Source organism: Ambystoma mexicanum, chromosome 9 (assembly GCF_040938575.1).
Source record: "Ambystoma mexicanum isolate Mex_15411 chromosome 9, UKY_AmexF1_1, whole genome shotgun sequence".
Classification (NCBI taxonomy): domain Eukaryota; kingdom Metazoa; phylum Chordata; class Amphibia; order Caudata; family Ambystomatidae; genus Ambystoma; species Ambystoma mexicanum.
Window position 1 is genome coordinate 1269515331 of NC_090931.1, and position 25061 is coordinate 1269540391.

The window sequence follows — 25061 nt, forward strand, 5'->3', positions numbered from 1 at the left end:
TATCTTTAGCTCTCGTAAGATTAGGCGTAAGGAAAATAGACCTGGAAGAAAAGCTAATAAGAATATCAATCACTGCAACACTAAAAACACAAAAAATATGCAAGCAGTGAAAATTCAGGGCCGCTACAATTCTGCCATCAAACATCTGTGTAATCTGCCCCTGGTAAATGAGATAACTGACCTAAATATAAAGGATACAAAGACAGCACAGGCAAAAGAGAAACAAAAAATGAAGGGAGGAAAAGTATGGATGTGAGCGTTGGCTCTATTGATTCGAAACACTCATGTACGCAGGACGTAAACCCTAAACCACCCCAAGATATCATTGATAAGGTCCCTGAGGTTGAATAGAAAAAGGTGTTAGTGGTTGACTCTATGGCTCTTCCAAAGCAGTTTATTAACGGAGTAGCGGGAACCAAACAAAGGAAATTGCATGCTTTCTTCCCCTCTGCATTGAAACAAATAAAAGGGGGGGAAATGGTGCTGTAGCGAATGGAGCGGTCCCCAAACTGAATATACCTAAATATTCTGTGACATCGGGTATATTAAATGCAAACATTGTGGTTATAGAAGCTGCTCCCACTCAGATCTGTGCTCCAGTAGCCATTCCCCCCGATGATTCTCAAAGCAACTCTCTAGTCTTACCCTACAAAGATCATGGGTTGGGAAAGCGACTTAAAAATGAATGATGTGGCTAGAACAAATAGAACATGTCTATTGGACATCTTTAAACAAATACCAGCATTATGATCTTTGAATTCCGATGACATAGTGTGGGTTAGTGTCATAATCTGTGCTGGGGCCTGATTATGCGCTATGTGTGTTATGATGAGTGGTGATGTCACTGACATGGAATGTGGAGTATTGGAGTGTTGGTGGAGGTTTGTAGTGCTGGGTCCTATGGGATTCAGTTGGACTTAATTTGCTGGGTTGGATGGATGTCCCAGTGCTTTCTCTACATAATAACTGGAGAATAGACCTACATGTAAACTACTTACCTTCTGTGGTTCCTGTTCTATGAAGGAGGCTTAGTTTACCTCACTGCTGATGACAATGCTGCTGCTGGGAAAGGGCAGTGGGTGAGAAGTGCTGCCTTCCAGTTAGACATCCATCCAGCAGCAGGAAGCTGCAGGCCGAGCGGTGCAGTGAGGGTCCACGTGTGGGGTCCTGTTCCGGCAAAGCACGTAGTCAGTGGACCATAAGGTGGAACTGTCAGGTGGCGCTGGGGCTGAGGTAGCCCACTGTCTGGAGTTGCGGGTGGTGTACGGACCCAGGTGGAGCTGTCCAGTTGTCTAGCGGAAGTGCCGGAGGGGACTGCGGTGGCTCCCTCGGAGGTTGAGGGCTGTGTGTTGGCTCTCACTGGGTCACCACGGACAAGGGTGAAGTGGGAGAATGGGAGAAAAAGCTCCCCCAATCTCCTCGCGACCATGGCCCAGAGGATCGCGGCCCAGACATCCACCGCGAGATTAATTTGTCTATCTACCAGACGACCAAATACCCTGGTTCAAGAACATAAGGATATGCCCACCAGCCTGCCCTACTCAAGCCGACACCTGCGGCATGGATGAACTCGACTAAGACCTCAACAACAAGCACCCACATCGTTAGAGATGCCATGACGACCTAGCCAACTGCCAAGAACACACGATCCACCATGCACACTGGACACTCACGCACCAACCCACACGAAGAATATATTCAGTGCTATGACGTAGGTGACGGATACACCCACTGACACGCATCTTTATTATTTTTCACATAGGTTTTCCGTAATGCAGAAACGCAAGACGCATAAAGCACTCGCGTATACGCTTGCTGACGCTTCTCCCACCCCTTGCATCGTGATGAGGTAATACTGCCTATGAAGCCATGTCGCACTGCAACACAGGTGCCGTGCATTACACCTCGCCACCTATGAACCAGGCCCAAGTAGGCCGCAAGCAAGAGCCGCCATGAACACTGAATGAGCAAGAGTACAAGTGCTGATCACGCAGAACGAGCCCAGCGAGAGCTCACAGCCAAGGGAGCGATGTTGCAACTCGTATGCTACCAGCCGACGCCAAGGTCACACCTGTAAGCAAAGCCAAGCACGCAGAAGCAAAATACAACTTTAAATGTGCAGAATTCTGCCCCAGCCACGGTCTCTCCTCACGTGACCAAGCCAACCTGACAAGGTGCCAGACCCACGAGGGAGAAGTCGCCTGGGTCCCACGTCTGCGACACAGGCTGCAACAATGAAATGACCCAATGGACACCTACAGCGATGGGAATGGGCTGCTCTCAAGCCTATGAGCAAATCCGCACATTGTCTGCACGAACACATAGTTACACATTGTTGCTAGTGACAGGTACACCGTGAGCTGGGAACAACGATGGTCCCAGGCTGGGGGGCTCGCGGGTGGACCAATCAGAACATGGGGGCACTCATCACTGACGCCACTAACATTAGCCAATCATTAGGGGTCTTTGTGTAACAATTTTCAAGTATCTAATAGAAGGGACAACCCAAGTACCACCTGACTCACCCTCAACCACTAATATTGCTCTCTATATGTATGCTATACTACCTACCACTTGAGGAACCAATCTGGAGTGGCGATAGGTTTTTCGCTAACTTTCCCAGGTGACACAAGTAGCGCGTCACACTGAGGCAAAAAGGGCCTGCGAGCCCCACGAATTTCGAGAGTCTGGACGGACGCGTACGATCCTAGACCCATCCCTGCCGTTGTTTAATAAACAGCAGAACCACCTTGCTTCTTGCGTGTGTCTCATACTCATTTTTGGAGAACACGGGAGGAGTTGGGGCCTCCCAGCCTGGAGGTCCGCGGACGGCTCAGCCGACCCCGGGATAATCACCCCGACAAGTTGGAGGCACTGCTGAGATCTGTTTACGATCTACCTTTTTATTTTTCCAAGGCCTCTCGTTGCGAGGAGGCCCGGCGGCGCGGCCTCCTCTGCCCCCTTTTTGCGGACTACAGGACCATCGCGGAACTGCAAGAAGACTGGACAGCGCAATCCGGAAATTGGCCCTCGGGAGCTGGTTGAGAAGTATCCCGCCCGTGGCTGGCAAGTGTCCAGACGTAGTCCAGACGAGGGGAGGTGGCGAGCTGCTTGGAGGGGTGCACGCAGTCAAGCGGCCCCGCATCAAGAGAACTTGGTGAGTATGTTGCACCCAACAAGCAATGTGACATTGTGAGGGAGGGGGGAGGAGTGCAATAAGGGCGGTGGGAGGTGTTACTAAGGTGTGCGGCGAAGATTTCATCAATTAGTGTTGACGGTGAAGTGAATGGGAGCAGGACAGGCGCGAGAGCCGTCCGCTACCACGTCATGGAGAAGGGTGGGCGGAGCAAGAAAACATCACGTGCGGTGGCTCGTAGACACTGATTGGCCTAGGTCGTGGCCACCTGTAAGGGGGGGTGCGTGTGTGGCTTCCTACGAATTGGCGGTTATTGATCAATGAGTAGATGAGGATCCCTATTGATCGAGCAGTGAAACTCGAGAGATAGATGACGTTTCCCTGTAGGTGGTAGCTAACTTGTTGCCTAGTACGGAAGATAATTGGCTGGGTAAGCCCTCCTGTTGAGGGGCGTATCACACGCGAAGTGACGCAGTGTGCGCAGTCCGATTATATTGTTGGTTACCTTGTTCCAGGCGTAACCAGAAGACAGCTGTGGGGTTAACAGGGACAAACAGCAAAACTTATTTCGAGCTTTCCGAAGTGTAAAAGATCTTACCAGTAGTTTTGGAAGAGGTCGGTGACGTCACCCGTAGGGCTTTCATAGGATACCTTGACCACACAGCATTGTTGAGGGGTGGTGGGGAAGTGAATAGTGGACAGGGGGTGCGCACGGAGGTTGTCGGACACCCTAAATACGGGACAGGTGGAGAGGGGGAAGTGACCGTGCACGGAGAATGCCGGTCACGACGAGTGAGGTAGGAGGAGGAGGGGAGGAGAAAAAGTGGGACGGCTGTATAAGCACGTCACACAGGGCATGCAGCCGCAGGGGGCTTCGTGTGCCATGGCCGCAGTGGGCCGTAACGGTATTAAGGAAGAAAAACAAATACAGGAAAAGACAGCATATTTGCAATCGTTATATTTGACTGTTTTCCTTTTAGCGGACGGTCGCAAGTCCCCAAACTACGGGGCCAGGTAACACATCTGAAATTGTCATATTTGACTGGTTTTCTTTTAGCGGACGGTCGCAAGTCCCCAAACTACAGCGCCAGGTAACGACAACTATACTGAAGGGAGCTAACAACACAGTGTAACCATGTCATATGGGTTAGGATGGGGAGTGTGGGGGAATACCCTCACTACCCCACTACAGCATATATGTAAAACACTATCACCCCATAGGGAAAAAATTATCAAATACAGCATAGAGTGGACACAAGGGACGGACAACAAAATGACGACACCCTGGGCGCCTAACTGCAGTTTCGACCTGTACGTCCAACACTCACTACTGACACATATACATAACACATACAAGGGGAAGAAGTTGGCGCACCACGTGGAAGTGTTTAACTTATGGAGGATGTTCCAGGGGTCCCGACCAGGACCAACCGGAATGTTCACTATGGAGGAAACGAAGGAGGGGAAGAAGATTAAGGAGGAAGAGGGAAATGGGGAAAAGGAGGTTGACAGCGCACAGTGCGCGGGAAAAGGCCAAGAGGGGGAGGTAAAGCTTAGCATCGCAAATGAAATAGAAATAAAAAAGGAAAGGACAGATGACATGCCCTTAGCGAAGGTAGTGAAGAAGGAAGAAGGGGGTTATATCCTGTGACAGAACTACGAGAAGCGGTAAGGCAACAACTAACGGCGGCTGAGGGGTATTCGAACCCAACGTACAGCCCACCACCATATACAGCTACAGGTGGCTACACAGGGGGGGAGGTGACAAGTATGGTAGGCCCAACCTATACGAAGATGCACGCAAGGGAAGGGAAGAATAGTGAAGAACCAATCCCAACCATAGGACACGACGAGTGGGTAGCAGCACAGGTGCTGTTAAAATTGCGAGGGACACTAACTGGAGAAGAAAAGGAGGTAGTACGGAAAATGAACGAGGACGATGAGGGTAGCAGTGAAATAAGAGGGGAGGAAGGTAAAAGGAAAGAAGGGGAGCTGTTACGAGCAGAGGAGGAGATGTTGGAGGAACGATTAGCAGAATTAAGGAATGAGCAAAACGCCCTGATCAAACAGCTTTAGAAAGAGGAACGAGAAAGGAGGAGGGAAAGGAAGGAAAGTAAGGATGAGTTAGAAAAAATGAGGGAACGAACTGAAGAACAGAAGAGGGAAGCTGAAAGGATGAAGGCGATAGCAAAAAGGGCATCTCGAGCAGCACAGCGTGACAGGAAAAGAGAGGAAGAAGAGAAAGAAAAGGAAATGGAAATATGGAAGAGGAAAATATCAGAAACCACCAAGAAATACAAGGAAGGCAAAGTAATAGAAAGCAAATTAGAAAGGGAGAGAGAGAGATGGGAAAGGAGGAGAGAGGAAGAAAGGATATTAGAGAAGATGATTAGTGAGGTGATGGAGGAATTGAAAAAGAAAAGAGAGGAAATAGGTGGTGAGATAGTGGAGAAGAGGGAAGGGGAAAGAAGAGATAGGAAAGGGTAGAGTGGGGTAAGGAAATATGTACGCAGGCATGCAGAAGTAGCCACAACATCAGCACAAAGGGGAGCAGTTGGTAAAGAAGAAGTGGAAGGGACGGATTTAATAGATTTAAAAACAGTGACGATTAGGGGGAAAAAGACAGATTGGGGGTTGTCGCTCCTGGATGACTTTTGCAGCGAAGAAGAAGAAGGAATGGGTGGAGAAGGAAGAAGCGGCGATAGGGAAAGCTTAGACAAATTGTACATCACCCGCACCAACAGGGAATCACCATGGGCATGCAGAAGGAAGGAAGAACTGGGGGGAAGTGAGGAGAAAGAACAAGGAGTGGCGGGAAGGCAAACACGTGCAGCTACACCCGCATCATCCCGTCCAACATGTCCGCCCACACCTGCTCCTGAACACACCCCCTACGCCGGCAGGCTTAGAGATCTTCCCGGACGTAGGCAGGAAGAACGGACACACACACCCACATCAAATAAAGAAAATAATAAGAGAAGGGGAAGAGATGAAGGGGAAGCTGCAACGAGCGGCGGTAATATGGACATGACAGATGATCTAGACGACATAGAAGAAGAGGAGGGGTATGCGGACTCCACACCGCGACAACTGGGGGGACAGATGGGACACAATCTAATGCCGCTATTGGAGAGAGGGGGGGTTAGACCACAATACGTCCCTTGGAAGCATGCCGATAAGGAAAATATAAAGTGTAGGCTCCCATCACTAAGTGGAGGAGCGGGAAAATGGATATACGAGATGGAAAAACACACTGCAGGACAGAAACTAGCAGTAGGAGACGTGAAGGGCCTACTAATATCAATATTAGGGGATGCGGCAGATGACATCTGGAAGAGAGCGGGTTTCCCCGGGGTCACAATAACGAACACATCACATGACGGGGCGCCATTTGCGAATTGCAGGCATGCATTATGGCAAGCTCTGAGGGTACAATACCCAGACACATCAGATATAGGAGCAAATACTTCACGCAAGATGCGTGAGAATGAAGATCCTGTTGATTATATCCAGGAGATTCAGGAGAAGTGGCGTATGGAAACTAGAGAGCAATGGGACAAGACACCGGCAATATTTTACCACATACTAATACAAGGGCTCCCGGAGGCAGTAGAAAAACAATTGAAGAAAGTAGTGGGGATGGAAGCCAAGGCTTGGCTGGAAATACACCTGACAATAGTACACCATTGTAGGACGTGGCAAGAAAAGATGAAACAAAAGGAAGAAGATAGAAAAGCGGAAGAGGCTAAATTAGTGCAGAAAAAACTGACTAAATACAGCATGGAAGGTGCACTAATAACTACACCAACAACAATGACATCAAACCCCACGCAAGTAGTGGCCGCACAGGATCCCTAACAACTACAAATACCACCACTACTACAATCACCACGACTTATAACACAACAACTGCCACCACCCCCACCATACACGGCTAACATGGGAGGAGGGTACGCGGTACCAGGAAATGGATATTATAATAACATCAGGGGACGGGGAGGAATGCTGAGGGGGAGGGGATATGGCCAACCTGCACAACAGCAAGGGGGAGGATTCTGAAGCTTCTACCCCACTGGGCAACCAGTGTACCAAGATAATGCAGGAAGTTTCCCATGGCAGACCAGGGAACCACCTGTATGTTGGGTTTGTGGGATGTTAGGACACATGTCACGTATGTGTATAATGAGACCCTCCCCACCAGCATTGGGGGAACAAGGACAACAAGGTCCCATGAGGGAGCAGCAGAGTTACCAGCAACCACAGGGGCTACCACAGAGCAGCACACAGCAACAATTAGCAACACAACAACAGCCGCAGACATATTCACTACCGCAACAACAGGTAGCAATAACACAACAACACCAAGTGCAGCCAGTGCAGCAGCCCACGCAAATACAGGACCATAAAGTAACCTCCACTGATACACAGCTACAACAAACACAATTGGGAAGGGTGACTATTCTGGGACACAACCCTTACACAGGAAATGGTCAGTCATTATACCCACAATAGGACAGCCCACAGACGTCCTTGGTGTGTCCCATCCTGTCGGTAACACCTAAAAGTGCGGAGGAACCACGCATTGAGGTAACGATAGGTGACAAAAAATTATCATTCCTTGTTGACACTGGGGCAACCCGGTCTTGCATAAGGGAGGGTAGATTTAAAATGTCAGGTGAGGCCATCAACACCCAATGATTCTCTGGGGCTAGGGGGTTGGTTCCCTTTACTGATTACATCTCCTTATCTATCGGAGATTATGACATGTCTGTCCCGCTCCTGTATTCAAGGGAGTCACCAGTGAACATACTTGGGAGGGACATAATGAACAGGCTAAATATGACAATCTCCTTCACGGAGGATGGCATAATTTGCTCCACTTCAGGAATAAACATGCTTACTGCACGACAAATACTGCAAGCGTACTGTGGCCAGACAGTAGCTCGGGCTGAGCCAGTGGATGGCGAACTGTTCCAGTACGGAACAGACATGGCATTCGCCTGGATGCCAGGAATAGAAGGAAACATCTGGAGGAGGCCAGCAGCATATTTGTTCAGGCCTGAGACACCAGCCAATGAACCAGAAGGGAAGGTGATTTCGGTGAGCATCGAAGGTATTATAGCAACTGCTGATTATATCGCAGTACATGCCCAAGACCGGGAAGGGAGAGCATGGAGGACAGTGATAGCTCTGGCTGAGGGGTGCAGGCTCACCCAGGTGTCCGATGAAGAGCTCTTTTCAGAAGACAAGGAAGAAGGTGAGATGGTATTTATGATGAGTGTAGATATATGGCTAAGAGTGACATATAAGCAAGTGGCACAGAAAATTGCCATGGCACTTGAGGCACCCACATCTACCCCAGTTCCCTTCTACGGGGAAGATATGGCAAAAGTTCCAGCATCACTGTGGACTACCAGTCCCTATGAAGTGGACTGCATAAAGAGTATCGGGGGAGTAAGGATAAAGCTGAAAAAGGGTGCAATACTACCTAGAGTGAAACAATACCCACTATCAAAAGAGGCAGATTAGGGCATATACGAAACCATAAGGGCCCTAATAAATAATAGCATATTGGTACCATCAGAGTCACCATGTAACACGGCCGTGTACCCAGTGCGCAAAGCTAAAGGAGGGTCTTGGCGTTTTATCCAGGACCTCAGACCCTTGAACAACATTGTAGAAGCAGAATACCCCATAGCAGCAAACCCAGCCACAATATTATGTGGAATTCCGGCAGAGGCCTCACGGTTCACAGTAATTGACTTCAAAAATGCCTTTTTCTCAATACCCCTGCACCCAGATTCACAAGACTTGACAAGCCTCACATACAGAAACACAAAATGGAAACACACCAGGTTACCACAAGGGTACTGCGAGTAACCCTCAATTTTCAACAGAGTAATACAGATGGACTTGGGAAACATTGAATTGGAAAGTACGGTGCTGCAATATGTTGACGATATAATAATTTGCAGCACAAGCGAGAAAAGATGCAGGGAGGACTCATTGAAAATGCTGACAGTGTTGGCTGAAAAGGGTTACAAGGCGGACAAAGAAAAGTTACAGTACTGTCAGGAACAGGTACTATACATTGGTCAACTAATATCCCAACACGGAAGAAAGATTGCACCACAACGAGCACAAGCTATATCCAACACGCCACTACCACAAACGGTGAGGGAGCTGCAGCAGTTCCTGGGATTATGCAACTACTGTAGAGCATGGGTTTTTGACTACATCTAATACATAGGACCCCTACTTGAAGCATTGAGAGAAGTACACAAAGGGGACAAAACATTGGGGTGGACAAGGGAAATGAAGGAGGCATTTGACAAGTTGAAGCACGCCATATCCACTGCTCCGGTACTAGCCACCCCAGATTATGAACGGCAGTTCTTTATCTTTTCACATTGCGACTCAGCAGTGATGAAAGCAGTATTGACTCAGGAAACCAGCATGGGACACAAGCCAATAGCGTTCTACAGCGGTCACTTGGACCCTGTTATGTTAGGACATTTCCCTTGCGAACAGAGTCTCGCCGCGGCTGCATTTGCGGTAGAGAAATCATCATCGATTACAATGGGGTGCCCAACCACACTATTTGTGGAGCATGCGCTGTTTGCAATATTGAATAAGCCTAAGTCCACACTAACCACGCAGAGGGCGTCAGGTTTTGAGATCATTGTGTCTAGACCTGAACTGTCAATTGTCAGATGTAGTACAGTTAACCCAGGATTGTAAAAAGGGGGAAAGGGGGGGTCCTCTTTTGTATTTATAGAGGGGCCTGGATCTGGAGGAAGGATATATAGCAAAAAAGGGGGGGGTGGATTCAGGCTACCTCTTCCTCTGAGATAATTACAGGTGTGGCAGAACTATGGATATCACAGATTCTATTACATAAAACCTTGAAGTGCTTGTTCATTATATTGTATCATCATATAATGTGACAGTGAGACAAAATTAATACATAGTAACTAAGAGTGCAATGTTACTGAAACATGACTGACTTGATATGTGCATGTTTCAGTAACATTGCACTCTTAGTTACTATGTATTAATTTTGTCTCACTGTCACATTATATGATGATACAATATAATGAACAAGCACTTGAAATATAGATGTATATGTGTATATGTCAAAAAAAGTATGTCATCCCCTATGTGTAAATAAACCATGTTGTACACTTGACAAAAAATCTGTGCTCTATTATATAAAAAATATACAGGTTTTATGTAATAGAATCTGTGATATCCATAGTTCTGCCACACCTGTAATTATCTCAGAGGAAGAGGTAGCCTGAATCCACCCCCCCTTTTTTGCTGTACAGTTAACCCAGCCAGATTTTTAGCGGAAGTTATTGAGGAAGGTGATTATGCTCATGATTGTACACAGACTATCGAAACGTACTCATGCACTAGAAAAGTTGAAGAGGATGCACTCAAGGGTGGAGAGATTTTGTACATTGATGGGTCATCAACAATAGACCAAAGTGATGGTATAAGGAGAACTGGGGCAGCAGTTGTAAAAATGACAGAAGATTTGATGTATGTCCCAGTGAAATGTGTGCAGTTACCACAGCATTATTCGACTCAAGCATCGGAATTGGTTGCACTGATCTTGGCGTTGAAGAAAAGCGTTGACAAAAGAGTTACTATATATTCTGATAGCGCATATGTCACGTCAACTGTCCACTCAGGGTTGATAAAATGGCAGAGAAGTGGGTTTAGGAGAGCTGATGTCACCCCGGTGCAACATGCACTCTTGCTGGCAGAATTAATTGAAGTAATTAATGATCCCCAAGAGATAGCTTTGGTTAAATGCCCGGCACACACTAATGGAGACGACCATATCTCGAAAGGGAATGAAACAGCAGACGCACATGCCAAACATGCGGCATAATTTGGTGAAATATGGAACCCCCCAGAGTCAGAGAGAGGGAGAGGGAGGGGGATGGCAAAACAGATGTTGATGAAAGAAGGGTGCACCCATCTCCCCGCCACACAGATAATGGAATTACAGGCAGCCGCACCAATGGCAGAAAAGGAACTATGGGTAAAAAGAGGATGTACGATGTCCCCAACTGACGCACTGTGGCGTCAAAATAACACTGGAAAGGTGGTGATGCCGTTGGCACTGCTGAACACCGCCCTGGCCCAGCTCCATCACCCAGCTCATACAGGAAAGGAAGTAATTGCAGCACGAATTAGGGAAGACTGGTTCTGCCCCGAGTTAAATTCTCATGTAACAAATTTCATCAACAATTGCCTCACATGCCAACAGTTTACAGCCGGTCACACGCTGCAAGTGATAAAAGGTACTATACCCCGGCCAGAGGGACCCTTTCTGCACATTCATATTGACTACGTTGATATGATCAATGTATGTCAAGGAAATAGGTATATGATTGTAGTGGTGTGCCCATTCTCCAGATGGATCGAGGCCGGGCCCTGCTCACACGCGGATGCATTCAGAGCAGCTAAATTCTTAGTGAGAGAGGTTTTCCCCAGGTGGGGTGTGTGCGAAGTGTTGTGGTCAGATAACGGCCCACATTTTGCTAATGAAATGTTTCAGCACATCACGTCCTTGCTGGGTATTAAGCATAAATTTGCATGTGCATATCACCCGCAGGCCAACGGTAATTGTGAACGCCTCAATGGCCTATTGAAAGAAGAAATAGCAAAGATACAGCAAACAACCAAGAAGAGCTGGTTGTACTGTCTTCCGCTAGTTCTATTTGAGCTAAGGAATAGGCCAGGGTCTGATCACCACCTCACTCCTCACGAGCTGGTGACAGGACGTCAAATGCGCCTTCTTCTAACGCCTACATCAAGAGCATTCACAGACTATGAAAACACAGCAACTGTTCTTGGTGACGAAATGTATCAAAATGTGTCTTCTTTGATTACTAGTGTAGCGTTTGTATCTCAACAGCTCGAGCGCACACGGGGCGGGTCGAAGAGTTCTCAACAAGAAGACACCAACAAGGAACTGGAAAAGGAAGGACTAAGCAAAATTGCTAAAGGTGACCATGTGCTACTCCGCAACTTCAATAGAAAGTGGAACGGCCCACGCTTTACTGGTCCTCATTTGGTAGAGGAGGTAGCTACCAGAGCGATGAAATTGCAGGATAAGCGTGCCTGGAATCACCTGCACGACGTGAAGATCTACAAACTTCAGACCCGTCCTAGCGTTAACGACAGGGCCATTGGAAGAGCAACGACAGCGACAGCATCGGCTACAGAGAAGGAGACGTCGACCATAGCTGATGACATTAGTGTTACTACACCTGATCACCCCCCAGATTCCCCAGAGGCAACTACTGAAATAGACATTGGACGCTTTCCCACAGCCCATCACATGGTCACGAGATCACAAAGTAAACAAACCTTCGCCAATTGAGCCCCAGCCCCCTCCCCTCTAAGGTCTCCTCCCATTGAAGGACGTCGTATAACAAACTTGGGTATTGCGCACACACATGTAAAACACTTGTATGTTTTCTCTTTTCTTCTCTCGCACATGCAGGTACCGTGTATAATTGTATTGTTAAGAAAATAAGTAACTAACAGTGTACATTGCCCAGGAGTAGATGCTACCCACGGATGATAACACCCCTGAAGCCCTATCACACCAATTTGTATATTATATAAGAAGGCCAAAGTACCTAAAAAGAAGGAGGGTACTCGTATATTACACTGCATTTGTTTTGACCATAGAACAACCATTTCCCCATCTTCACCAGCACTTACCCGCTCTAAGAGATAGATCACTAAGGTTAGCGTGGGAACAGCTCTTTGCCTGGGCACTGAACGATTTCTTAATAGGGAGAGCTTAATAACAACGACTAACAATAATAACAAGCGTATTGAGGATTTTCAGGCGGGCACCTTTAACGTCGCAAGAATAAACTGCCGGACTGCAGCAAGGTAAGAGCAAAATGCCGGTCAGAATAGCTTTTGTAATAAAAATGATAGGAGTATTGGTCATCACTGTTCTATTGGCTGCTTCTGTATGGCAGAAAAGTTTTGCTATCAATATTATGGCTGCACCCAAACCTAACAGGCCCCCTCCCACGGCTGCAACAGGTATGACATCAGTTGGTACTAGCAACCCTACGCATAAGAGAAGTAGAGTTAAACGCAGCACATATACAGATAACAAGGGTATTGATAATTACATAACAGATTCAGCACACATCTCAAACAACATGTGGTATCAGCACATGACCCAAATTGGTAAGCAGACAACAGAAGATAGCTGTTATGTGTGCTCATTGATCCCATACGCCATGAGCGCTCCTCGAACATTCGTCGCCACAGAAATACAAGAAAAGACGGCGCGATGTATAGTATATCTGGCACTATTACAAACGAGAGGACGATTTCAAGGAACGGTGGTGATAATGCAGTGGGAAACAAGAGACACGTACCCAATACGAAAACAATTTCCTCAAGTCATATTTCAGTTACCATAAGAGCAGTTTACATGCTGAAGCATTCAGATACATGACGAGTGGCCCTGAAAAGGGAGAAACGAAGAAAGTAACCCTACAATACCTACCATGTGATTGGTACGCCACTGAAGTTCCTGGTATACAAGGCTGTTGGGAAAGGCCACTGATAACAATAACAGGGAAGCTATACATGAACAATGAATGGGAAATAGGAGTGGTCGGTAGCAACATGATAACAAAAGAGAATAGGTAGCAACATGATAACAAGAGAGAATATTACCACCATACAGGAACACAACGACAGATGTTGGACGACATGGGGCAAATACGTACCCATGCTGACATGGATGGAGAAGGATGAAGACCCAATAAGCATACTACCTCTGACCGCACCCAAGTTATGCTACCAACACAGAGGAGATGTGGAGGTGGGATACAACACCAACTGTGGAAGTGTGTTAGAATTACCAGAGGGGGGTGCTGGAACGGCAGTGATAATGGATCACTATTGAGCTTGCAGAAATAAGGCATATCACACCCTGCCCCCGTTGTGGAATGGTATATGCACAATGGTACACATCAACGTACCATCACTAGTGGTGCCCCAAAAACATGTCAACATGGCCAATTTCCCCAAAATGGATGAAGGGAACAAGAGGAAGACGAGATCGGTACAATCACAGGAGGGCGAGAACAACAACAACAACAATAATGTCCTAAAAAGGATAAAGAGACAAGGAGAACCCCTGACAGGAAACTACCTGTGGGGAAGGTCGGAAACAGCACTCACGTATATCCCACCAGAACATAGACTATTCAGCAGGGCTCCTATGTTCTTCTCGTCAATCATACACCCTGGACTACAAGCTTATGCAAACGCTAAATGGCGCCAGATCACCCGATGGGAACTAATGATGACGATTAATTCAACAGTAAACGGATTCAATGCAATAAAAGAGGAACTGCGAACGGTAAGAATGGTAGCACTACAGAACAGATATGTACTGGATCGTCTCACAGCGATGGAAGGAGGAGTTTGTGCTAAAATAGGACAATCATGCTGCACATTTATTCCTGCTAACGATGCAGATAATGGTACACTTACCGAAGCAATATCACAACTGGCCCAGATGCACTCCAAGATGATGGAAGAAAGTAAAGGAGTAAAAAAGGATGATAGCTGTTTTTCATTATTATGGTCATGGATGCCATCATGGCTGTCGGATGGCTGAAGATAATAGTTGGATGCATAATACTGGGTGCAGCTGTATTGATTGTAATAAGGTTTTGGAAGGCCAGGAAGGCACACACCTGTCAGGATTCGTAAATCAGGGAGGCGTACTGGCAATCTTTCCTCTCATACTCGTTTGCTTTCCCCACCTGGGGTTCCTTCGCTTTTGTCACGAAGACGCTGCTTCAGAACACGGAAGTTTGCTCAGCCAGTTCGTTCGGTGTATCTGAAGCAGCGCTGGTCTTTGCCATGGAAACGCAGTCGCTCTGCGTACCTGAGGTCACGTGTCTTTACACATCCTTAGAACCTCACGTGACTTTTTGTTTTGCCTTCTTATACCCCGCCTCCCCGCTACTCGCTGCTTCTGAAATTGTTATTTCTCTTGCCGCTACGTATCCGACCTTTCTCCTGTTGTATTCTGTGTTTTGACCCGGACCGCCTACTGGATTCCTGTTTCTGTACCCTCTTGTTGTTGTCTCGACCCTCGGAACTGCTTTTTGGATTTGTTACGGATCACGGACGTCTGTTCGATTTTTGCCCGCATGGTTTTTCGACACTTGGAACATTTCACGGATTTCTTCTTGTCAAGTTTTTGGCTGGTGCTACCATCTACGTCCTTCATTCGGCTGCTACTGGAACATTTCTACGGACTTCCTCGTTTCCACTTGGAACTGAAGACTTTATACTAGGCGTCCGCGTGCCGTCGGTTTCAGTGGACATTGCTGTTTGCTGGATTCTTGTTTAGGTATCCTCGTGCCGGCGGTGGGTAGGTGGATCGCATTGCTTCTGGATCACTCCGGCGCTTCATTGGTTTCTTCAGTTTATTTGGAACACCCTGGGAAACTCTCATCCGGTAAGACTGTTCCTTTCTTTCTGATTCCCTTTTTGGTCATTGTATGGTTCCAGTTACTTACTGGTTATTCTTGTCCCCTTAGAAATCTGACGCCACCTTCCTTTCTGAATTGCCAGTCAGTCTACTATAGTCTATTTTCAGGTACTTGAGGTGGGCTTGTTTGAGCATTGCTATTCAAGTTGTCTTCTGCCACTAATATACGGTTCCTTTACAGGTTGACTGGTTCCCGTGACGTCCTCTCATCACTTGGTCAATTGACTGGTCAGAGAGTTTATGCTACATCTCTCTTGGGTTCATTGACACTCATCTTTTGGTCAATTGACTGGTCAGAGAGTTTGTTCTACATCTCTGTTGGGTACATTGACAAAAAGAATTCGTCCTCTACACGACGAGTTCAACGACTTGAAGTCAGGATTCTGGTTACTTGTCAAGGAATATCTCCTGACTTAACATATTCAGAAGCCTTATTATGGACGTCACGGGTGACCTGTTAACCACGTTGGCTCAACTAGTGACTGATTTACGGGCTGACATGACAGCAGCTCTTGAGGACACGCAACGCAACATTCATGAGTTGCGAGTGGGCCTTCACTCTGCTGGGGCTGGTACCTCAGGTTTCCCTTCTGGTTCTGGTGCCGGTTCGGGATCTGCTCCTATTAACCCCGAGAGCGCACCCGTTGTTCTCGCTGCCCAATTCCTTCTGGCTCCACCGGAACGGTTTCACGGGGATCCAAAAACATTCCGGACCTTTATTAACCAGTGTCGATTGCATTTCCTCTGCCGTCCTACTTCATTCCCTGATTCCACTACCAAGGCAGCGTTCGTACTGTCGTATTTAGGTGGCACAGCGGCAACTTGGGCTAATCCATTGTTGGAGCAGGGAAGCCACCTACTTTATGATTGCGACGCATTGATTAAAGCCCTGTCACGGGTTTTTGATACCAGGTATAAGACCCAGGCCAGCGATCTAGAACTTCTCTCTTTGCAACAAGGTGACACTACGTTATTGAATTATCTGGCTAGGTTTAATCAGTTGGTTGCAGAAGCCGGTTGGCCTGATGAGAAAAAGGCAGCCCTGTTTTATAAAGGTCTTTCTGAATCCCTGAAAGATATTCTGGCCACAGTCCCGGTAGTACCCTCCACGTTTCCAGAATTGTTGGATCTAGTCCTCCAGATAGATGCCCGTCGGGCAGAACGGAAGGGTGAAAGAAGGGGCCCCGTTCCTGCTACCGCTTCTGTAAATACCCCTGTGCCAGGCAGCGAGGAACCTATGCAGATAGGCGCAGTACGGGGCCCATTAACCACGGAGGAAAGAGAACATCGCAAAAAGAGTAATTTGTGCTTTTATTGCGGTTCTTCCGAACATTTTTTGAGACAGTGCCCTAAAAAACCCAAGAAACAGGGAAACTCCAGGGCCCGGCAATAGATGGAGTCCCATTGCCGGACAAACTAGGTCAGGACTCCAGACACTCCGTACTATTTTTTGTCCCAGCTACTCTGGCTTTTCAGTCTGCCAGTCCATGGACTGTCCTTGCTGTCTTGGACTCCGGTGCCACGGGGAATTACATTGACGGACAGTATTTACAGGAATGGAAAATCCCTGTAGAACCCAAGGAGTTTCCAGAGGTGGTCAACGCTGTGGACGGTACCTCTCTATTGTCAGGTCTGGTCACGGAGCGTACCATTGAACTTACTATGACATTAGACTCTGGTCATACTGAACAAATCACTTTTGACGTCATTTCCGCACCTCAATATAAGATCATCTTGGGGTTACCTTGGTTGATGTACCACAACCCATTGGTCAATTGGCAGTCTGGTTGTATTACGTTCTCTTCAGACCATTGCAAAAAGCACTGTCTGTCAGTACCTGGGAAGTGTTCTGGGCCTTGCATCTCCTTGTTGGATACGGCCACGGTGGTTGGTGGCGTTTCCTCAGTCTTGCCTAAAGAATACGACGGGTTCAAGGATGTATTTGATAAGATTGGGGCCGACACCCTTCCACCTCATCGTCCCTACGATTGTCCTATAGATTTACTGGAAGGCGCAAAGATACCTTCAGGACGCGTTTATTCTCTCACTCAAAAGGAGAACCTCATTTTGAAAGAGTATTTGGATAAAGCCCTAGCCAATAGTTTGATCCGTCCTTCTCGTTCCCCTGCCGCTTCTCCGCTCTTCTTTGTGCCGAAGAAGGAGGGAGATCTGAGACCTTGCATAGACTATCGCTAGCTTAATGCTGTTACCATCAGAAACCAATACCCTATTCCGTTGATTTCTGTGCTCCTAGACCAACTGGGTTCTTCTGAATTATTCACCAAACTTGACTTACGCGGAGCATACAATTTGGTCAGAATGAGGAAAGGAGATGAGTGGAAGACAGCGTTCAAAACTAAATATGGGTTGTTCGAATATTTAGTGTTGCCCTTTGGTTTGTGCAACGCTCCGGCTACTTTCCAAAGGTTTATTAATGATGTTTTCAGCGACATGTTGGATCGTCACATCGTTGTCTAACTTGACGACATTTTGGTATACTCCTCATCCTATGAAGAACATGTAAAACATGTATCTGCAGTTTTGCAGCGTCTTTGTGAAAATCGCTTATATGCCAAATTGGAAAAGTGCTTGTTTCATGTTACCGAGGTAGAGTTCCTTGGTTATGACATAACTAATACTGGCATAAAGATGAGCAATGTCAAGGTTCAGGCAGTGTTGGACTGGCCGATTCCTTCTACTATCAAAGCATTACAGTCTTTCCTTGGCTTTGCTAATTTTTATCGTCGGTTCATTCGTTCATTCTCTGAAACAGTGGCTCCACTCACTGCATTGACCAGTAATTAATGGCCGTTTGTTTGGAATACTAAGGCTCAACAAGCGTTTGACACCTTGAAGCAAGCCTTTACCACTGCACCCGTGCTTCAACATCCAGATTCGACCCAACCATTTTTTGTGGAGGCAGACGCGTCTGAGGTTGCGGTCGGCGCAGTTCTGTCTCAAATGTGTAGAGACACTGGTTTGCTCCACCCGGTGGCTTATCATTCACGTAAACTCACCCCTTACGAACAGAATTATACTGTTTCTGAATTGGAGCTCTTGGCCGTAAGGGATGCTTTCATTGTTTGGAGACATCACTTACTGGGGGCGGTCTTACCTGTGCAAGTTTACACTGATCACAGGAATCTTTTGGCCTTACAATCCTTACAGTGTACTACGGCCCGTCATTCCAGATGGCATGAGTTCTTCTCCATGTATAACTTTACACTCACATATCATCCTGGACCTTTGAACTCCAAGGCTGATGCCTTGTCAAGACTGCATGGAAACGCGTTGCGTTCTTGGGGGGGTACTATACTTCAGAGTCACCAGGTAGTTTGCGCCTGTACCTTACAACCCTCACTAGTCTCTTCTATCCAGGATTGGGTGGTCTCGGAACCAAGTGAGTTGAAAGAACATAACATGGACATCGTCAACTCTTTGCCTTATGTTCAAGGTCGCCTGTACTTACCCGATTTGGCTACACGGTGCACGGCAATGCAATGGTGCCATGATTCCTTGCTGGCGGCACATCCAGGGAGACGCAAGACCCAAGAATTGTTACGTCGCTGGTGTTGGTGGGCGTCTTTACAGCGAGACGTCGCTGTTTATGTTTCCGCTTGTTCTATCTGCGCCCAGTGCAAGGGATCTACCACGAAACCTATGGGACTTATGCAACCATTACCGGTCCCCGAACGTCCATGGTCAATGATATCCATGGATTTTATTGTCGAGCTCCCGCCTGTTCAAGGTTTTGACACGGTTTGGGTTATTGTGGACTATTTCACCAAACTTGCTCGTTTTGTCCCTTGCCAAGGTTTACCCACTGCTCCTGCTCTTGCGGATCTGTTTCTGCGTCATGTTTTCCGTGATTTCGGTCTCCCTGATATTATTATATCGGATAGAGGGTCTCAATTCACCTCAAGATTCTGGAGACACCTTACTAGTTCTTTGGGCATCGACGACCGCTTTTCCAGTGCTTACCACCCACAAACTGATCGTCAGACAGAAAGGCTCAATGCCACCCTTGAGCAATATTTGCGCTGTCTTACATTGCAATTCCAGGAATCGTGGTTTTCGGTGCTGATCCATGCCAAGTTTGCATATAACAATTCTATCCATACTTCCACCGGTACCACACCGTTTTTTGCCATGTATGGACAAAATCCCCGGACCCTCCCGCTAGACCTCGTCACGGACATTTCTAACCCGGCCGTACAGGGTTGTCTACGAGACGTTACAACCATTCGTGAGGCCGTACTTCGTCAGTTAAAGTTAGCGAAAGAACATCCTAAACAGTATGCTGACCGGCATAGAGAACCAGCACCTCAGTATACACCGGGGAACAAGGTGTGGTTGTCCACCAAGAATCTTCGTTTACCAGGTCGCAGATGTCTTTTACCTCGTTTTTTGGGTCCTTTTTCTGTGCTTTCATTGGTAAATCCGGTTGCAGTGAAACTGGACCTCCCGTCAACCTGGAAAATTCATCCAGTTTTTCATGTCGCATTGCTCAAATCTTGCCTCTCGCCGGTTGTTGCTCCCCCTCGTCCACCACCTGTTATGGTTCAGGGTACAGAAGAATATGAGGTGCAGGCTATCCTGGATGTCAAGACAGTTAGGGGCAAGCAGTTGTTTCTAGTGGACTGGAAGGGCTATGGTCCGGAAGACAGGACCTGGGAACTGGCCTCCAATATCCATGCTCCTGATCTCATGTCTCGATTCTTGGCCTCTCGTGGGGATGATGCTTCATTGGGGGAGGATGCTGTCAGGATTCGTAAATCAGGGAGGCGTACTGGCAATCTTTCCTCTCATACTCGTTTGCTTTCCCCACCTGGGGTTCCTTCGCTTTTGTCACGAAGACGCTGCTTCAGAACACGGAAGTTTGCTCAGCCAGTTTGTTCGGTGTATCTGAAGCAGCGCTGGTCTTTGCCATGGAAACGCAGTCGCTCTGCGTACCTGAGGTCACGTGTCTTTACACATCCTTAGAACCTCACGTGACTTTTTGTTTTCCCTTCTTATACCCCGCCTCCCCGCTACTCGCTGCTTCTGAAATTGTCATTTCTCTTGCCGCTACGTATCCGACCTTTCTCCTGTTGTATTCTGTGTTTTGACCCGGACCACCTACTGGATTCCTGTTTCTGTACCCTCTTGTTGTTGTCTCGACCCTCGGAACTGCTTTTTGGATTTGTTACGGATCACGGACGTCTGTTCGATTTTTGCCCGCATGGTTTTTCGACACTTGGAACATTTCACGGATTTCTCCTTGTCAAGTTTTTGGCTGGTGCTACCATCTACGTCCTTCATTCGGCTGCTACTGGAACATTTCTACGGACTTCCTCGTTTCCACTTGGAACTGAAGACTTTATACTAGGCGTCCGCGTGCCGTCGGTTTCAGTGGACATTGCTGTTTGCTGGATTCTTGTTTAGGCGTCCTCGTGCCGGCGGTGGCTAGGTGGATCGCATTGCTTCTGGATCACTCCGGCGCTTCATTGGTTTCTTCAGTTTATTTGGAACACCCTGGGAAACTCTCATCCGGTAAGACTGTTCCTTTCTTTCTGATTCCCTTTTTGGTCATTGTATGGTTCCAGTTACTTACTGGTTATTCTTGTCCCCTTAGAAATCTGACGCCACCTTCCTTTCTGAATTGCCAGTCAGTCTACTATAGTCTATTTTCAGGTACTTGAGGTGGGCTTGTTTGAGCATTGCTATTCAAGTTGTCTTCTGCCACTAATATACGGTTCCTTTACAGGTTGACTGGTTCCCGTGACGTCCTCTCATCACTTGGTCAATTGACTGGTCAGAGAGTTTATGCTACATCTCTCTTGGGTTCATTGACACTCATCTTTTGGTCAATTGACTGGTCAGAGAGTTTGTTCTACATCTCTGTTGGGTACATTGACAAAAAGAATTCGTCCTCTACACGACGAGTTCAACGACTTGAAGTCAGGATTCTGGTTACTTGTCAAGGAATATCTCCTGACTTAACACGCACCACAGACGAAATGATCGAAATGGTCGGCATGCACCCCTTGATACCAACTGACGATGACCAGCACACCGACCTGATAATAAAGGAAAGAGAGAAACTGCGCAAACAGATCATCACCAATCACTTAGACCCACCATCCGTAAAGCTTGAGAACCCAAGAAACCCGAGGAGCTATATCGGAAGATGGGTATACTGCAAAATGGGAGGGAGCTGTGTATACATGTACTGGTCATTTGAAGACCATGTCAACCACTATGGACACCTGGGAGGAGTGACCAAAATATGGAGAGTAAGAGGAGATAAAGAAAAAGATATGTTTGTGGTCGACAAGTCGACCAGAGGGGGGACTGAAGTGGGAGAATGGGAGAAAAAGCTCCCCCCAATCTCCTCGCGACCATGACCCAGAGGATCGCGGCCCAGACACCCACCGCGAGATTAATTTGTCTATCTACCAGACGACAAATACCCTGGTCCAAGAACATAAGGATATGCCCACCAGCCTGCCCTACTCAAGCCAATACCTGCGGCATGGATGAACTCGACTAAGACCTCAACAACAAGCACCCACATCGTTAGAGATGCCATGACAACCTAGCCAACTGCCAAGAACACACGTGCCACCATGCACACTGGACACTCACGCACCAACCCACACGAAGATTATATTCAGTGCTATGACGTAGGTGACGGATACACCCACTGACGCGCATCTTTATTATTTTTCACATAGGTTTTCCGTAATGCAGAAACGCAAGACGCATAAAGCACTCGCGTATACGCTTGCTGACACTTCTCCCACACCTTGCATCGTGATGAGGATGTAACGAAGACGTAATACTGCCTATGAAGCCATGTCGCACCGCAACACAGGTGCCGTGCATTACACCTCGCCACCTATGAACCAGGCCCAAGTAGGCCGCAAGCAAGAGCCGCCATGAACACTGAATGAGCAAGAGTACAAGTGCTGATCACGCAGAACGAGCCCAGCGAGAGCTCACAGCCAAGGGAGCGATGTTGCAACTCGTATGCTACCAGCCGATGCCAAGGTCACACCTGTAAGCAAAGCCAAGCACGCAGAAGCAAAATACAACTTTAAATGTGCAGAATTCTGCCCCAGCCACGGTCTCTCCTCACGTGACCAAGCCAACCTGACAAGGTGCCAGACCCACGAGGGAGAAGTCGCCTGGGTCCCACGTCTGCGACACAGGCTGCAACAATGAAATGACCCAATGGACACCTACAGCGATGGGAATGGGCTGCTCTCAAGCCTATGAGAAAATCCACACATTGTCTGCACGAACACATAGTTACACATTGTTGCTAGTGACAGGTACACCGCGAGCTGGGAACAACGATGGTCCCAGGCTGGGGGGCTCGCGGGTGGACCAATCAGAACATGGGGGCACTCATCACTGACGCCACTAACATAAGCCAATCATTAGGGGTCTTCGTGTAACAATTTTCAAGTATCTAATAGAAGGGACAACCCAAGTATACCACCTGACTCACCCTCAACCACTAATATTGCTCTCTATATGTATGCTATACTAACCCTACCACTCGAGGAACCAATCCGGAGTGGCAATAGGTTTTTCGCTAACTTTCCCAGGTGATGCAAGTAGCGCGTCACACTGAGGCAAAAAGGGCCTGCGAGCCCCACGAATTTTGAGAGTCTGGACGGACGCGTACGATCCTAGACCCATCCCTTCCGTTGTTTAATAAACAGTAGAACCACCTTGCTTCTTGCGTGTGTCTCATACTCATTTTTGGGGAACACGGGAGGAGTTGGGGCCTCCCAGCCCGGAGGTCTGCGGACGGCTCAGCCGACCCCGGGATAATCACCCTGACAAGGGCATGGAGGAGCGTGGTGGATTCGGAGGAGGATCCTGAGAGTCCAGTCCAGGCAGCCTGAGGTGCGGCTGTTATTATACTGCAAGCCGGGTGGTTGCAGTAGCTGCAGAGGGGCCTAAACAGTGGGGCCCTGTGGAGACGGAGGAGGAGTTGTCCAGTGCTGGGGACAGCTTGTGGTGTGCCGGCTGTTTTCCTGGTGTGGGTCAGGTCTTGCGCAGGCTGGCACGTAGGGCTGTGAGGTGCTCCAGCATGGAGCAAGCCCGTTTTGGTGTGTATATATCCAGGACGGCGTAAAAGATGTGGAAGGGTGATGTGGGAGACGCCGATGAATATATGCTGGCAGGAGATGTTGTTTCTTCTGTGCCGTCATCTATTGTGATGATGTCGGCTGGAGGTGGGCCGGCGTTGGTGGGAGGAGGCCTGGCATTCCAGCAACGCAGCGTTCACAGTGATGGCGGCATGGTCCCATTGATTCCCTGAGCCAGGGCAGAGCATGGCAGGAAACCATGAGAACTGAGGAGTGCTGTTTGAACTGCACATGGTGGGTGGAGCTTGGAGGAATTTTTTTATTTGATTGTGTGGCTGTCCTGAACATGGCGGTTGCGGGAACAAGTGTCATATGTTTGCGCAGTGTTTGAGGGGGTTGGATCTCGACCTATGGGGTCCGTTCAGGAGCATGGTGGTGTGCATTGAGAAGAGCATTGGGAGCATTTGCTGGTGGATCAAGATGTGCACAATTGCGGAGGACTAAGTCGGGTAGGTGTTGTGAGGCCTGTCATTTTCGTGTTATGTTTATGTTGTGGCCACGGGGAGGTTGGGCCTGGGTTAATGTTAGCGGTTTTGGGCCTGTAGTAGTGAATTTTGAAATGTCGTCTCAGTGTTGTGGCCTGCCGTCTAGGGTATGTCCCTGGGTTTTCTCTTTTGTGCTGTGGGTTATGGGTTGCAATTTGTGACTATGTTTTTCTTTGTTGCTGGTCTGGCTGTATGTTTCCAGGGTTCGGGGTCAGCGCAGGGGACTTTAGCGCCATGCCAGAGCCATGTCATTATTTTTGGACATGTGGGTATGGGGTTCGGCGCAGGGGACTTTAGCGCCATGTCATTTTCATTTGGTTTGCATTTACTTGCCTTGCATTTCATGGACATGTTGTAGGGTTGGTGCAGGGACTGTGGCGCCGTGGACTTCATGTGGCGATTGGTTATTGTGGGATTTTATGTGTATCCTGTGGTGTTTTATGTTTGTTCATAGGGGTATGTCCCCATGTCATATGTTTGGGTGCCGTCAGTGATTTCTTTTTTTTAGAGGGCAGTGAGGAGCTGTCTGGTGATTGTAAGGGGTGGTGAGGTGCTGCTAGTGATTTTAAGGGGCAGTGATGTGCAGTCTGGTGATTTTAAGGGGCAGTGAGGTGCTGTCTGGTGTTTTTAAGGGGCAGTGAGGTGCTGTTTGGTGATTTTAAAGGGCAGTGAGGTGCTGTCTGGTTATTGTAAGGGCAGTGTGGTGCTGTCTGGTGATTTTAAGGGGC